Below are 15091 nucleotides of genomic sequence, written 5' to 3' on the forward strand. Positions count from 1 at the left end.
ATGGGAAAAATACAAGAATTAAATGTTATTTCATTTTAGTAAGAAAACTAACGAAATAATTCGTTGTTACTAGAACAAGGTAAAATAGGTACCCATGGAAAAAGTAGAATAAACAATTTAAGTAAAAGGATAAAAAAAAAAAGTAATTTATTCTTTTCTGGCAAATACGTACCTGAACTAAAATAACAAAAAGCAAGTCTAGCAAAAAAAATAAATAAGTAAGTAAAAAATAATTATATAAAAAAATGAGATAAAAATAAATAAATTTCATTTCATTTTCGAGTTTCCGGTCTGGTCTTTAAGTTTGCTAGACACAGATAATATTTTCTATCCGTGATTGTCATATTTACCATTTATTTTTTATAAGACGCTTTACTTTTATACAAAGAAAATCAGCAAATTTTTATAATTTTAGATTTTCCAGTGCGTTCTCACATCCATTTACATAGAAAAATTAAATTAATTAAACCCTCACGTTTTCCCTTCTGTTAACCTTAGGAAGAACGGGCAATGAACGTACATCGAATGATTTCAACGGATATACTGTTTTAATTTAAGATATTGCACTTATCAATTCGCTTGGCATGTGCAATAAACATTAACAATGCTCAGGGACAATTTTTACATCTACACTGATTGCTTCTCACGTGGAAAAGTATATGTTGCGTGTTCTATATCGGCGAATCAGACAATCTCTACATCTGCACAGAAAAAGGAACACCTCACAATATTGTGTATCCAAAAATATTGAAAACATACATAACATACATTTTGTCTTGTGTCCAATTTCAAGAAATGGAGCTACAACAACACGTGGCTAGGGAAAACTAATATATATATATATATATATATATATATATATAAATAATGGGCGTGGCGCAGTAGGTGTATCAGAATCGGCCATTAAAAATGCCGTATATGAACTTGAATAAATCAACTATCTTTCGAAGCTTATAACTACTTGTAAAATGTAATTCAAACTATTTTTTCCATTAATGGAGCAAAAACCAAATTAAAAAAAAAAAAGTTTAAAAGCAAATTATACAATACCCTTTTTTTTTAATCTGTTTTCTTTAAAAAAAAAAAACAATTAAAAATCAACGAAATTTATGTTTGATTATGAAAAATATATACATTCCAAAAATTCACTTGCCTATAAACAATTCTATTCAATGTGCACTTCCATTGTTAAGAATTTATCCATATCTATACTTATATTCCATGTACTTTTTAAATAAAATATTTTTTTAAACAAAGATTAAAAAAAAAAAACGCAAACTCATTTTTTGACTGTTTAAATAAAGGGAGACAAATTGATTTTTTTTCGCGATTATCTTACGGCGACTTATAAACGCCATAATATCTTTATTGCGTGCTGTTAACCAAAATTAGTATTTTTGGGCCTCCGCAGGTGAAGAAAAAGCACACATTCATTGATAAGATTTGCGTTAAACGAAAATTCTTTTAATGAAATACGAGTTTGATTATTATACTTTATCGAATGATTTTTTTGTAAATATATATATAAAAAAAAAAAACATTGAATGAAATAAAAAAAAAACTCGTCAGCGTCCGGTATTTACTTGACGATATAAGCATAACATGAGCTTTCATTTAAAAAAAAAAAGAAAAAGTTTTTACACTTTGGATTTTACAGGTAAATTTCCAAAAAAAAAAAACACTTGTTTTAAAAGAGAATATTTTATTTATCTTTTATCTTCAATTTGTGACACAATTTGGCACATAAATTAATTATTAAAATTTTAATAGACATTTCAAAATGGGGGGGGGTGAATTTAAAACAGAAAAAACCGTTCCTCTAAAATATATTCGGTTTATTGTAAAGAGCATAAAATTTCACATCGATCCAGAAAATATCGTAAAAATTAAACCAATACAAAAATAGATAGATTTTTAAAGTTTAAAAATTGAAATTTTCACTCGTAAAATTCAATTGATTTCATGCGTAAAAAATGTATTGTTTAACGCGCAGCGCCCAGCGACACTTTGTAAACACTGTTTTTTTTTTTTTAAATATTTCCATTATTTTTTTAAACAACTTTAATAGTTTATTTTGGAAGTATATTCCATACAGAAAATAAACAACCAAGAGAGAAATCACGAGGTTTTTTTAATATTTTATTCGCAGTTTTCTGTTAGGGGTGTCAAAAATCCCCCCCCAAATTCTGATATTCCTTAGCCTCTGAGCCACTAGGTGTGAGGGTGGAGAGTTGTACGTTTTGGTTTCGATTCTAACTGACGGTACCACTTTTTTTTATTTTTTTATTTTGCTTACTTTTCATCTCAAAACTATAGGTTTAATATTAATCGATAGAGAATTTTCTCTACAATAAAGACGTAATCTGCAGGAATTAAAATATATTTAAGCGTATCTTACGACCGGGAAAAGCCAGGTGGCCTGGTAGTATTTTATTAAAAATACTCCAGTCGTTTACGAAAAAAAATCCAAATGTATGTTTGTAAATTTCGTATTAATTAAAAAAAAAAATACAATTTAAAGTGTAGTTATTAAAATTACGTTAATGCGAGAAACACTAGATGTGTCAGAAACTAACCTTACGAATTCATGAACTATATTGATTAATTCGACCCCCTGTCTTTCCAAGCTTATAACTACTCGAAAATTGTAATTCTAACCCTAATTTTTTTTTCAATTAAAGGAGCAAGGACCAAGGTTTCATTAAAAAAAAAAAAAAAACATGGTTTAAAGTTTTAAACTTCGGACTTTACAGGTAAATTTCTAAAAAAAGAAAAACACTACTTTTTTTTGTTTTAAATTTGAATATATTTATTGATCTTTTATCTTCAATTTGTGATATATAAAACTTTGGTGCGTAAATTAATTTACTTTTTAATAGACATTTCAAATGGGGGGGGGCGTAAATTTGAAAAAAAAACGCTCGTCTAAATTATATTCAGTTTATTGGAAAGAGTATAGCATTTCACATTGACCTTGAAAATATCTTAAAAATTGAATCAATAGAAAAATTGATACATTTTTGAAGTTTAAAAATTTAAAAATACTTAGCTCGTAAAATTCAATTGATTTCATTACTGTTTTTTAAAAAAATATTTCAATTACTTTTTGTACAACGTTAATAGTTTATTTTGGAAGTATAATCCATAAAGAAAATAAGCCAATTTTTAAAGAGAAATTACGACTTTATTTTATTCGCAGTTTCGTGTTAGGGGTGTCAAAAATTCCATATTCTGATACACATACAGAAGCACGTTTTCAATTTTATGGTAAGCGAAAAATCGAAAACAATAAGCAACCAATAACTTTTACGAAACGGTAGAAATTTTAATGATACGCACGCATAACTGTACAGTAGTAATTTTTAAAGATCGCGATCAGGAAAGACCGAGAAAAAATAATTGTATAGGCATCAGAATTTTTTTTTCTTTTAATTAAATGTTTTCGTTCTAACTTCAAAGTGGATACTACATTTGTTTGAAAAAAAAAAAAAAAAAAAAAAAAAAAAAAAAAGGCTTTAAAAGTTAAAACAAACTTATCCAAGAGTATTTGATCTCTCTCTGGTAACATTTGTATATTTGTTTTGTTTTAGCCCTTTTTGTTCTGTTACAATAAACACACACATTATATATATATATATATATATATATATATATATATACACACACATATATATATACATACACACGTTTCATGAATAACTTTCGTTTTCATTAATTGAAAACATTTCCAGTTAAATAATTACGTATATATGTTCTTTTTCACTTTTTCATAGTTGTTTCCCTCGGTAATTAAAATCTAGTTTAATTCTTTTGTTATTCCATACTTCGGTCATAGTTTAAGTTTCTAATGACAGGTTCCCGATAAAAAAAAAATGGCGTCTCCATTTTCGGCGATAAACTCTAATAGAACAAGAGATTTTCCGGGTTTGTTTTATTCTACACACAGATTCGAAAAAAGTTGTCCAAAAATTTATATATATATATATATATATATATATATATAACATAAATGTTACCAAAGGCAAGATAGTTACTTTTCTATCTAACTGGATACTTTTTTTAGCGTTTTTATTTCACATAAAACGTTTATTCGCCTCAAAAAACAGTGTTTATCGATGTATTTCAAAAATATAAATGGCGGCGGGCCATTTTTAACACGTTTAGTTTGAGAAAACGAGTTAAAACTCAAAAATTATACAAAATACTGTTAGAAACTCACTCAATGTTACAGTGACATAGGCTGACATATATTCGGTGTGTTTCTAACAATATTTTGTATTGTTTTTTAGTTTGAACTCATTTTCCCAAACTTAACTTTAACAGAGTCCGCCACCATTTGTATTTTTCAAATACATCGATAAACACTTTTTCGAACCGAATAAACATTTTTCATTAAATAAAAACATTAAAAAAATTATCCAGTTAGGTAGAAAAGTAACTCATCCTGCCTTTGATAACATTTGTTATATATTTGTTTTTTTGGCCACTTTTTCGAATCTATGTGTACAGTAATACAAACCCCGTTTTTGAATACATATTATATAACAAATATTAACCCATCGGACATATTTTAAAATAATTTCTATAGATATAATATTTGTGTAAACATCAAAATCTAAAAAACAATAGCAAAAAGAGCTTATCGACACGATTCATTTTTCGTACATTTGAACATCGTCAAATTCATAAACAATTTAATGCATATACAAAATGACGTCACCGATTTTGCGTAAAAAAATTTGTTAGATTACAAACAAATGATACCTATCGTCGGTCTGCAGACAATGTAACACATTCCGTTGAATTTTAATTGTTACGTCTGGAAAATTGTAATTCCAGTAATAGGTATTTTACAATTTCAAAATCAACACGACACCTTGATTTATATTTTAAATAACCGATCGTTATCAGTTTCAGAGCTGCTGGGTGTCAGAGTGGGTTAAGGCAATAAGACATGCTATGGGTCTTAATTTTATACAAAATTCGTAAAAAAGGGAGAAGGGGGATTATGAAAACGGTTAAATTTGAACAGTAATATCATTCAATAAATTTTCCTGTTCATTCAGCGTCTTTGAAATATTTAATATTTGCAGAAGTTTCTTAATTAGAATTACACCATTAAAAATAAATAAAAGTCCGTACGTATCCGTCACGGAACGAAGATGTTATATTCTAAAATTTACCTAAATTGGTCAAGTAGTTATATATATATATTATATATATATATATAAGAAAAATCAAATTGGCGCTTCTACAGAATTGGGACGGAATTTTGTAGTCGATAAATAGTTTTCACATTAAAAAACACAAAACAAAAAAAAACAATGGTTTCAACTGATTTTTTGTCAATTCTAGTAAGTTACAATGGTAGCTTCCAAATTATGCAGTCGAAATTACCTGAATATTATTGAATTAAAAAAAAAAAAAAAAAAACTAATCGTCTTAGAAAGTGAAAAATTGCCGCCATGTTTGTAAAATTCGAACAGAAAATTACTTCCCTGTTGAACTGTTTTACGATGGCTTTCATCAGATTTTATTTTTATTTTTACGTAGATACCATCATGTTCATGTGAAATTCAGTTTAACGATTTCCGAAAATCTCGTCCCAAGTCTGTTGAAGCGCTATCAAATTTTATGACGAGCTGGATATGGCAGGTGGTAGGCGCTATAATTTTTTTTAAAGGATGCATTAAAATTTAAGGGCAGGCAACTCGATTTGACTAATGAGATTCAAATATTTCTTTATAAGACATTAATGGCTGCCAAAAATACTTAATCGCAACAAATTTTATTTTCTTAAATAAAAAAAATATTTTATCAATTTACGTGATTTTTGGAATATGACATCTTCGTTTCGTGAAGAGTACGTACATAAAGATTTCACTGTATTTGCTTTAAATTGTAATTCAGCATATACGCCCACTTGGAAATGCAAATACATCCAATTTGCATTAAATTATATCCATAGAAATTAGATTAAGCAAGAATCCCTGAATTTCAATTTCTGAAAATCCCTCCAAATTAAACTTTCCGTCATCATATCTCGAGTCTAATCGTCGTAAAGCAACATTTTAGTGAAAAATGTTTAGGGGATTCATTTTATTTGTTTACTAGCAGGTCTCCCAATGTTGCCCGGTCGTTTAAATATATTTCAAGTTATGCAGATTTCGTATTTATTATTAGAGTCAATTATTATATTGTACCCAATATATAGTAATAATTTCCAAATTAAAAATATGACTTAAGTGCCATCAATTAGAATCGAACACCAACCATAGCTCTCCAACGTTATTAGTTATCATCCGAGCAAATAAATATATATATTTGAAAACTAATTTACGGACATGAATGTTTCGAGGCCGTACCAGTTTTCAGCGTAGCTTGGCTGGGTAAATTTTCAGGGTAAATTTTCAGATTAGGTCTACCTCCACAATTTTCTTTTAGTTGACGACTTAGGTTTTCGACTATGCTGAATACGAAAATCGCATTGAAATTTTGCAGAAATAAGTAGTTATCGAGATATAAAAAGTTATATTATACATTGTATTCTTTGGTGGCCATCTTTTTTAAGCGCGTGCGCGCCATAAACAAATCTACTCATCTATGACTGACACTGCACGCGCGTAAAAAAGATGGCCGCCAAACAACACAATGCATAATACAATTTTTTATATCTCGATAATTAATTATTTCTGCAAAATTTCAATGAATTTTCGTATTCAGCATAGTCGAAAACCTCTAAAAGGTGTCATTTAAAAGAAAATTGTGGAGGTGAACCTAATCTAAAAAAAAAAAAAAAAATTACCAAATATATAAGCGATAAAAGTAAACAGTAAAATTGTCTATGGCTTCTTGGTGTAATAGATTAGACGCAGAGCTGTAGGTGTATCAGAATTTTTTTTTTTTTGCGCAATGAAATACATTGAATTTTACGAGTTAATTTTTTTGCAATTTTTAAACTTTAAAAATCTATCAAAATTTTTCTATTGGTTAAATTGTTACGATATTTTCAGGGTCAATGTGAAATGTTATGCTCTTTCCAATAAACCGAATATAATATTTTCGGACAAACGTTATTTTTTTTTTTTAATTCATCCCTCACCCATTTTGAAATGTCTTAAAATTTTAATAATTTATGTACCAAAGTTTTATATATCACAAATTGAAGATAAAAGATCAATAAATAATATATTCAAATTTAAAACCAAAAAAACGTGTTTTAGAAATTTTCCTGTAAAGTCCAAAGTTTAAAACCTTGTTTTTTTTAATAAAACCTTATGATCTTATATTGTACAGAAAGTTTCGTTTTATTACGAAAATTATTTCTATTTCATTCAATGTTTTTTTTTTTTTTTTTTGAAATATTAAAAAAAAAGAAATTCACTCAAAGTGGAATTAAGGCAAAAAACTAAATAAAATGTGACTAGTTTTCAGGTATGGAGGCACAAATTTCTTTATGCGCAAAGGTAGACGGCTAACGCGAACGTGTGGTTTTTACTTCCTTCTGTCCACCCGTAATTCAAAACAATAAAAAAAAATAACTACTTGCGGTTTTAAATAAAAACGTAAAATATTTGCATCATAGCGGGTTTTTCAAATAGGCGTTTAAAAAATTATTTTAAAAAATAAATGGATTTTAATATAAATATGGATAAATTCTTAATGAAGAATGCAACTACACATTGATTAGTAATTTTTATCGCTGTTTTTTTTTAATTTATATCGATTTTTATAAAGTTATAAGTTAAATTTCGTTTATTTTCTTCAAATCTTTTAAAGAAAACCCATTTTAAAAAACAAATATTGCACAATTTGCTATTAAACCTGTTATTCTTTTAAAATTTGGTCTTTGCTCCTTTAATTGAAAAAAAAACATTAGGGTTTGAATTACATTTTTCGAGTAGTTACAAGCTTGGAAAGACAGGGGGTCGAATTATTCAATATTTTTTCACGCATTCGTAAGGTTTGTTTCTGACACAACAGAGCTGTAGGGTCTGCCAAACGATTGTGAAAAATGAACTGCATGTTTCCGTGACGTCAGATTTATGTTAACTATACGAACTATGTAAAAGCAGAAGCGACTTAATGAGTTTTAAAAACCTTTGTTTATCTTCTTCAAACTGCAATTAATAATTAATCTTTGTTAATTATTTTGTTAGGTTTTAAGATTTACACAGTTTAAAGATTAATAATATTATAAGCACTTGTATATTAAATATGAAATACGGTTTTACTAAATGTTCATTTGGTTACCTACGGGGTTCCGTTTTGTAAAAAGAGACAAACAAAATGAGGGAGGGGGGCTACAAAATGCTTAATATTTGTGCAATAATATTTTCGATTTGGTTTCAATCTGGCGATAAAATAGCTGACAGTCATGTTTATATTAAAACTTAATATTTAAAAAACAATTTAAACACAATTAAACATCTATGTTGTAACGGAACATTTTGAAATAATGGGATTTTAATCGTTTTAATCTTTTAAAAATTCATTAATGAATACGAAGTTTCTTTTTCTTGGCAATTCAACTGATTATAGTATATATTAATTCGAAAAAACGCTATTTAAAAAAAACAAAAAAAAACATTAAGTTTGCTACTCACGCAGAGTGTGATCCGTGCTGAAATAACGTTGTTTAAAAAGCCATTCTTAACATGGGGAGTGTGTTTTGTACCTATTCTGTACTTTAACCGTACAATTTAATAAAGAAAAACATCAAAACTTTAGACGTGGAAATACGATTAAAAAAAAAAAAGCGCGGATCACTCTCTGCATTAGCACCTTAAGTTTATATCAATTTTTTAATTGCAACTTCAAGGTAATTTTTTGTTCAATACGTGTATTTAAATTTTTAAAAATAAAGTGTTTACTTATTTGAACTCTTATGTTTCATAATAAATAGAAATTTCGATGGATTTAAATATATTTTGTTCGAATTTCGAAAATAAATATGCGGGGGAGGGGGCATACACTAAAAAATATTTCCCCTCGTATATTTTACGAAAACTGCATTTTATATTTAATTTCATTCTAAAATGGATAAGTATCGAAAATTTCACGAAAATCTGACCATTAGTTGAATTTTGCTAGATTTATTCAAATACGGGTATGTTTTCTCGTTCGGAATGTCTACTACATGGGAACGTTATTTTAAAGTGCCAATTATGTAAACACGATTTTCGTCTCGCAATTTCATTATTTTCGTTCGATGAAAAAAATTTAAAAATTATTACCGATTTATTTTGCCCTTCTTTTAAATGGTACAAAAGTTATATTGATAATATTAATTTATAATAAAGTTACATCATGTTACATATATGGTGGGGTAATTCTATGGTGAATTTTGGCAGTCCCTAGACCCTACAGAGCTGTAATAAGGTCCGGGGTTCGATTCCTAGAAACAGTTAAGCTACGCTGAAAAGGGGTACGACCCCGAAACATTCATGTCCGTATATATTATTTGTTTACTAATAAAAATATGGACGATTTTGTTCACCAAGTGCAAATCCCCTGTATCAAATTTAAAGTCTTTAGACCAACAATTAAAAAAGCTTGGCAGAAAACTTTATCAAACAGACAAAGTCACTTGTATCACATCTGGTTAGTTGTACTAACTTTAGTATTGGATTTTGGCGCACATTATTCGCTTAAACTGTTGAAAATGCCGATTCTACATCTGAAATAAAAGATATTGAAATTTCTAGCATTTTAATGCATATAAAACTTTCACTACGATTGCTATTTTATTTTCGGTAAGTTATTCTAAAAGTATCAACCAAGATTTCACATTGGATTTAATTGTATTATGAAAAAAAAAAAAATTTTTAAGTTCACTGTTTGAGTAAAAATCTTATCAAAGTTTATAGCAGGAAAATTTGTGCATAAAAAAAAGCGATGACAGCCAACGATTAAACTGTGGATGAAAACATTGGATAAAAACTACATTCAAACCTTAAAAGGGAAATAAGTTTATATTTAAGGGCAAAGAAAATACTCCAGCGGAGTTGTATAACTGAACGGAATATTTACGATGCAGAATTTAGAAAAATTAGACAATGAAAAATTGGATAATTTTGGCAATTGAGGAACATTAAGCTCAAACGTGTTAATGGGGAAGTATATAATATAGCAAAAAAAAAAAAAAAAAAAAAGCATCTACCCCTATTTTTTTTTTTTTAATTTGTTCTACAGCTAATTAAATATTCTAAGTGTTCTTTTGCAATATTTCCCAATTATTATATTTATAAAAAATTAAAATCTGGGTTTGTATTACTATTCAGATTCGAAAAGTTGTCAAAAAACAAATATATAACAAATAAATGTTATATAATAAAGGCAAGATAAGTTACTTTTCTACCTAACTGGATATTTTTTTAGTGTTTTTATTTAATGTAATGTTTATTCAGCTCGAAAAACAGTGTTTACCGATGTATTGGAAAATTTTAAATGGTGCCCGTCTCTTTTGAATACAAAAAGGTTGGGAAAATGAGTTACAATAAGAAACTATCCAAAATACTGTTAGAAACCCACCTGTCGGCCTATGTCACGGTAACATATTGAGCGAATTTCTAGCAGTAGTTTGTATAGTTTTTTATTTTTAACTTATTTTCCCAAACTTACCGTGTTCAAGAGAGTCGGGCGCCATTTCAAATTTGCCAATACATCGGTAAACACTTTTTGGGTTTGTATAACTGTACACAGGTCCGTAAAAGTTGTCAAAAAAAAAACAAATATATAACAAATAAATTTTATCAAAGGCAAGAGAAGTCACTTTTCTACCAAACTGGATATATTTTTTGTGTTTTTATTCCATGTAACAAACATTTTTATTCAGCTCGAAAAACATACAGTTTACCGATACATTGGAAAATTCAAGATGGCGCCTGACTCTTTAACAAGTAAGTTTGGGAAAAGGTGTTATAAATTAAAAACTAGACAAAATACTATTAAAAAGCCGACGAATATATGTCAACTTATGTCACGGTAACATATATTGAGCGAGTTTTTAACAGCATTTTGTCTAGTTTTTTATTTATAACACATTTTCCCAAACTTACCGTGTTAAGAGAGTCAGGCGCCATCTTGAATTTTCCAATACATCGGTAAACACTTTCTTCGAGCTGAATAAATATGTTACATTGAATAAAAACACGAAAAATACATCCAGTTTAGTAGAAAAGTAACTTATCTTGCCTTTGATAACATTTGTTATATATTTGTTTTTGACAACTTTTTCGAATCTATGTGTGCAGTAAACAAACCCAATATTTTCATTTTAAAACTTTGTTTTGAAAAATTAAATACACGTTATCTTAATTGTTTGCTTTTAAATCGTACGTTATTTTAAAAAAAATTGAAATGAAAGTCAGTTGTCTGCTCTTTATTCCTTTCAAGAAATAATTTTATTGATTTTTATTTTATTTTTTCAATACTGCAAATAGTTTTATTTTTAGTATTGTTTTTCGAATAGACATGTTTATTTTCGCACAATTTTAAAAATATATGGTCTCTTAAATAATGAATGATTTAATGAATGAAAACCTGTGCAATCTATTACGGTCGTTGAAGACTGAAGTTGAGGAAAATTGAAAGGAATTAAGAAACATTTAAACTGTCGAACATTAAGTTATACTTCTGAAAACCTTTTATTTAATCTATTAAATAGATTAAATAAAAGTTTTACGTTCCTTTTATTTGCAAAAAATAAAAATATAAGATTGTCTATTATAGTTATTTGCAATATATAATTAATAAAGTAAATGTAAATGGGTTTGTATTACTGTACACACAGATTCGAAAAAGTTTTCAAAAAAATATATAACAAATAAATATTATTAAAGGCAAGATAAGTTACTTTTCTACCTAACTGGATATATTCTTTGTGTTTTTATTCAATGTAAAATGCTTATTCAGCTCGAAAAACATGCAGTGTTTACCGATGTATTGGAAAATTCAAAATAGCGCCCAACACTCTTTAACATGGTAAGTTTGGGAAAAGGTATTATAAATAATAAACTAGATAAAATACTATTAAAAAAACACCGACTATATGTCAACTTATGTCACGGTAACATATCTTGAGCGAATTTCTAACAGTACTTTGTCTAGTTTATTATTTATTACATCTTTTCTTGAACTTACCGTGTTAAAGAGAGTGTCGGGCGCCATTTTGAATTTTCCAATACATTGGTAAACACTGTATGCTTTTCGAGCTGAATAAACATGTTACATTGAATAAAAACACGAAAAATATATCTAGTTAGGTAGAAAAGTAACTTATCTTGCCTTTGATAACATTTATTTGTTATATATATTTTTTTTGACAACTTCTTCGAATCTATGTGTACAGTAATACAAACCCCCAAAAAATAAATTTGTATATTTGTAGGTAATAATGCACATCCCATAATATTTTAAAAATATTTTTACATGTTTATTGTTTTAAAAGAAATCAAATTGATTTTTTTAAGTTTTCGTTTTCTACCTAGCTTTGTAAGTTTTTGGTGTTTAAACTTATTTATATTTTATTTAGTTAAAAAGAAATAACAAGTAATGTCGCACTTGACATTATTTAGTAAATAATTTTTAACAAATGTCCGAAAATTAAAAATACTGAGGTAGATATAGTTTTAAAACAAGCCTCTCCCACAGAACTTAAATTTGTATATTTTTAAGTACTGCACAAGTGCACAACTGCACAAGTGCCCCCGAAATGACTTTTAAACGATACCCTCTCCTGCCCATATTAAGAATGGCTTTCGAAATGTTATTTCAGTGCGGTACCAAAATTACATAAGATCGTGTTTTTTTTTGTTGTTTTGTAATAACACAAGAATTATTTAAACTGAATTAATTCTTCTAAATAAAATAATTGCTTTCTTTTCTTTGATAATACGTGTTTTCTTTATTTTTGGTGCGTAATGACAGTGTTAAAACTAGAGTATTTTTAAAAAATAAATATTTGGTTTCGTTTTTCGTATCTTAACTCAGTGATCAAGTTTTTTTTCAAGCAAGAGTTAAAAATATTTTTTAAAAATAATATCTCCTTCAAGAACGGTGATCAAACGTGTTTTTAATCGATATTTATTCAATAAGGGACCAGTTTCCCTACCTAGCAAAAAGTTTGTTTCTTTTTCCCTCCAGGTACGGGTTTTCCGGAGACGAGTTTTCCCGGGACGAGTTTTCCGGGCACCATTTGTTTTGACTATTTTTTTTTTTATTCCGTTGTTAAACAAACCGCATAATTTTTATAGGATTTATATAAATCCGATATTTTCATAAATTTCATAACTCTGACAGCCTCTACATATAAATAATTGGTTTTAAATTTGCGGAAGTCACGATTGTTCTCTATGAATACCATTCGTTAAATGTACTTTTAAGAAAATTAGCAGTTCAACTCTGCTTTTCTCGGGCCTTCTGTACTGTTCATTAGTCATAAGTTGCCCAATGTTTGAATACACTTTATGAAAGATTTCAAATGTTTTAGACCAAAATTTCTGAGTAATTTCGTAGAGACCGCAGAGGTAAATTCAATTATTTTGATCCCCCTTAACATTTATTTTCGTCTCAAATCAAAATAAAGTTGTACACATGTGCAAGTTAACTACATCTAAAATTTCAAGTGTTTAGATCTAAAATTGGATGAGAACTTTGATAGAATCTGCAACGGTCAACTCTTTCAACTTTGACCTTTTGGCAGCCAAATTTTCGCCCCAAAACTGATTAAAATGCTTGCCGTGTGCCTGAATACCCGTTATGTATAAATTTTAAAACGTTAGACTCAGAATTAGCTGAATAGTTTGCTAGACACCGGAACAGTCAAATCTTTTGAACTTTGACCCCTTATGTAAAATTCCAAATGTTTAGACCAGAAATTGGCTGAGTAATTTGGTAGACCGCAGCACTAGGTCAATTTTTTTTTTTTTTAACTTCGACCCCAATTTTAACCCCCTTAACATTTATTTAGTTGGCTCAAATTAAAGTTTGATCCATGTCCAAGTAACCTACATTTAAAATTTCAAGTGTTTAGATACAAAATTGGCAGGGGAGTTTGGTAGAGTTTTCAAAGGTCAAATGGTTGAACTTTGCCCCCCCCCCACCTTGACAGCCAAATTTCTGGCCGAACACTGATTAAAAAGATTTTCCCAAATCTATACCCCCTTATGAGTTATTTGGTAGGGAAACGCGCGTGCACACACACACACACACACACAATTTAACTTTTCTAGATATAGATTATTGGAAACATTTTTATAAAGATGCAAGTCTTAAGTTTCATTAGCAGTGAAAATCTAAATAAACAGTATTTTAACTACTTTTTTGTTTTCTAGGCATTGTAAAACTGCCTGATACAAGTAAATTTAAATCCTATTTTTGGATTTAATCCATCATAATGCATTTCGATTTCTTCATATACAAGATAAAAGGTGATACAATTTATTTGAAAACTTTCAAAAGTTCTGAACAGAAAATATTTGGCAGTTAGACCACCAGCGATTAAATTAGAACATTGCATACAATTTTAAGACTTTAAATAAATTTCTAATTTATATTTCAATGACAAATATTTATATTTCAATGACAAATGCAATTAAAAAAATTAAAACGTTAAGTTTTATCTGTTTGGAATTTGTCATTTAATTTTATTCTTTTTGTTTTCATTTTTAAGCTAGTGTCATTTTGAACGTTAATTCATATATCGTTAAATCATTAATTTTTCTTAATTGAATCAGATTGAAAATAATGTTTTTATCGTTTTATAACTATAAAATGTTTTCTTTATAAAATATAAAAAAATAAAATTTGGTAATGTTGAAGTAATCCTTGTACTTTTCAGTTATGAAAACCGAAAAGTCAAACATCGCGGTGATTCCACTAATTCAATGATAATCTTCTCCGTTCGTAACGTTTCCAACTTGGTTCTTTTCAATATTGACTTTAAGGGTTTGTTTTACTGTACACAGATTCGAAAAAGTTGTCAAAACAAATATAGAACAAATAAATAAGATAAGTTACTTTACTAACTGGATATGTTTTTAGTGTTTATATTTAATGTAACATGTTTATTCAGTTCGAAAAACAGTGT

At 28.1% G+C, this 15091-nt stretch overlaps 1 protein-coding gene across 1 annotated transcript in view; it reads right to left on the reverse strand.

Annotated features, from left to right (window-relative positions):
* The window catches only part of LOC145292077 (T-box transcription factor T-like), a 247007-nt gene that overhangs the window by 227696 nt on the left and 4220 nt on the right, over positions 1 to 15091 (reverse strand). The window lies entirely within an intron of this gene.

Source organism: Euprymna scolopes, chromosome 13 (assembly GCF_053919585.1).
Source record: "Euprymna scolopes isolate OS-2025 chromosome 13, ASM5391958v1, whole genome shotgun sequence".
Lineage (NCBI taxonomy): Eukaryota > Metazoa > Mollusca > Cephalopoda > Sepiida > Sepiolidae > Euprymna > Euprymna scolopes.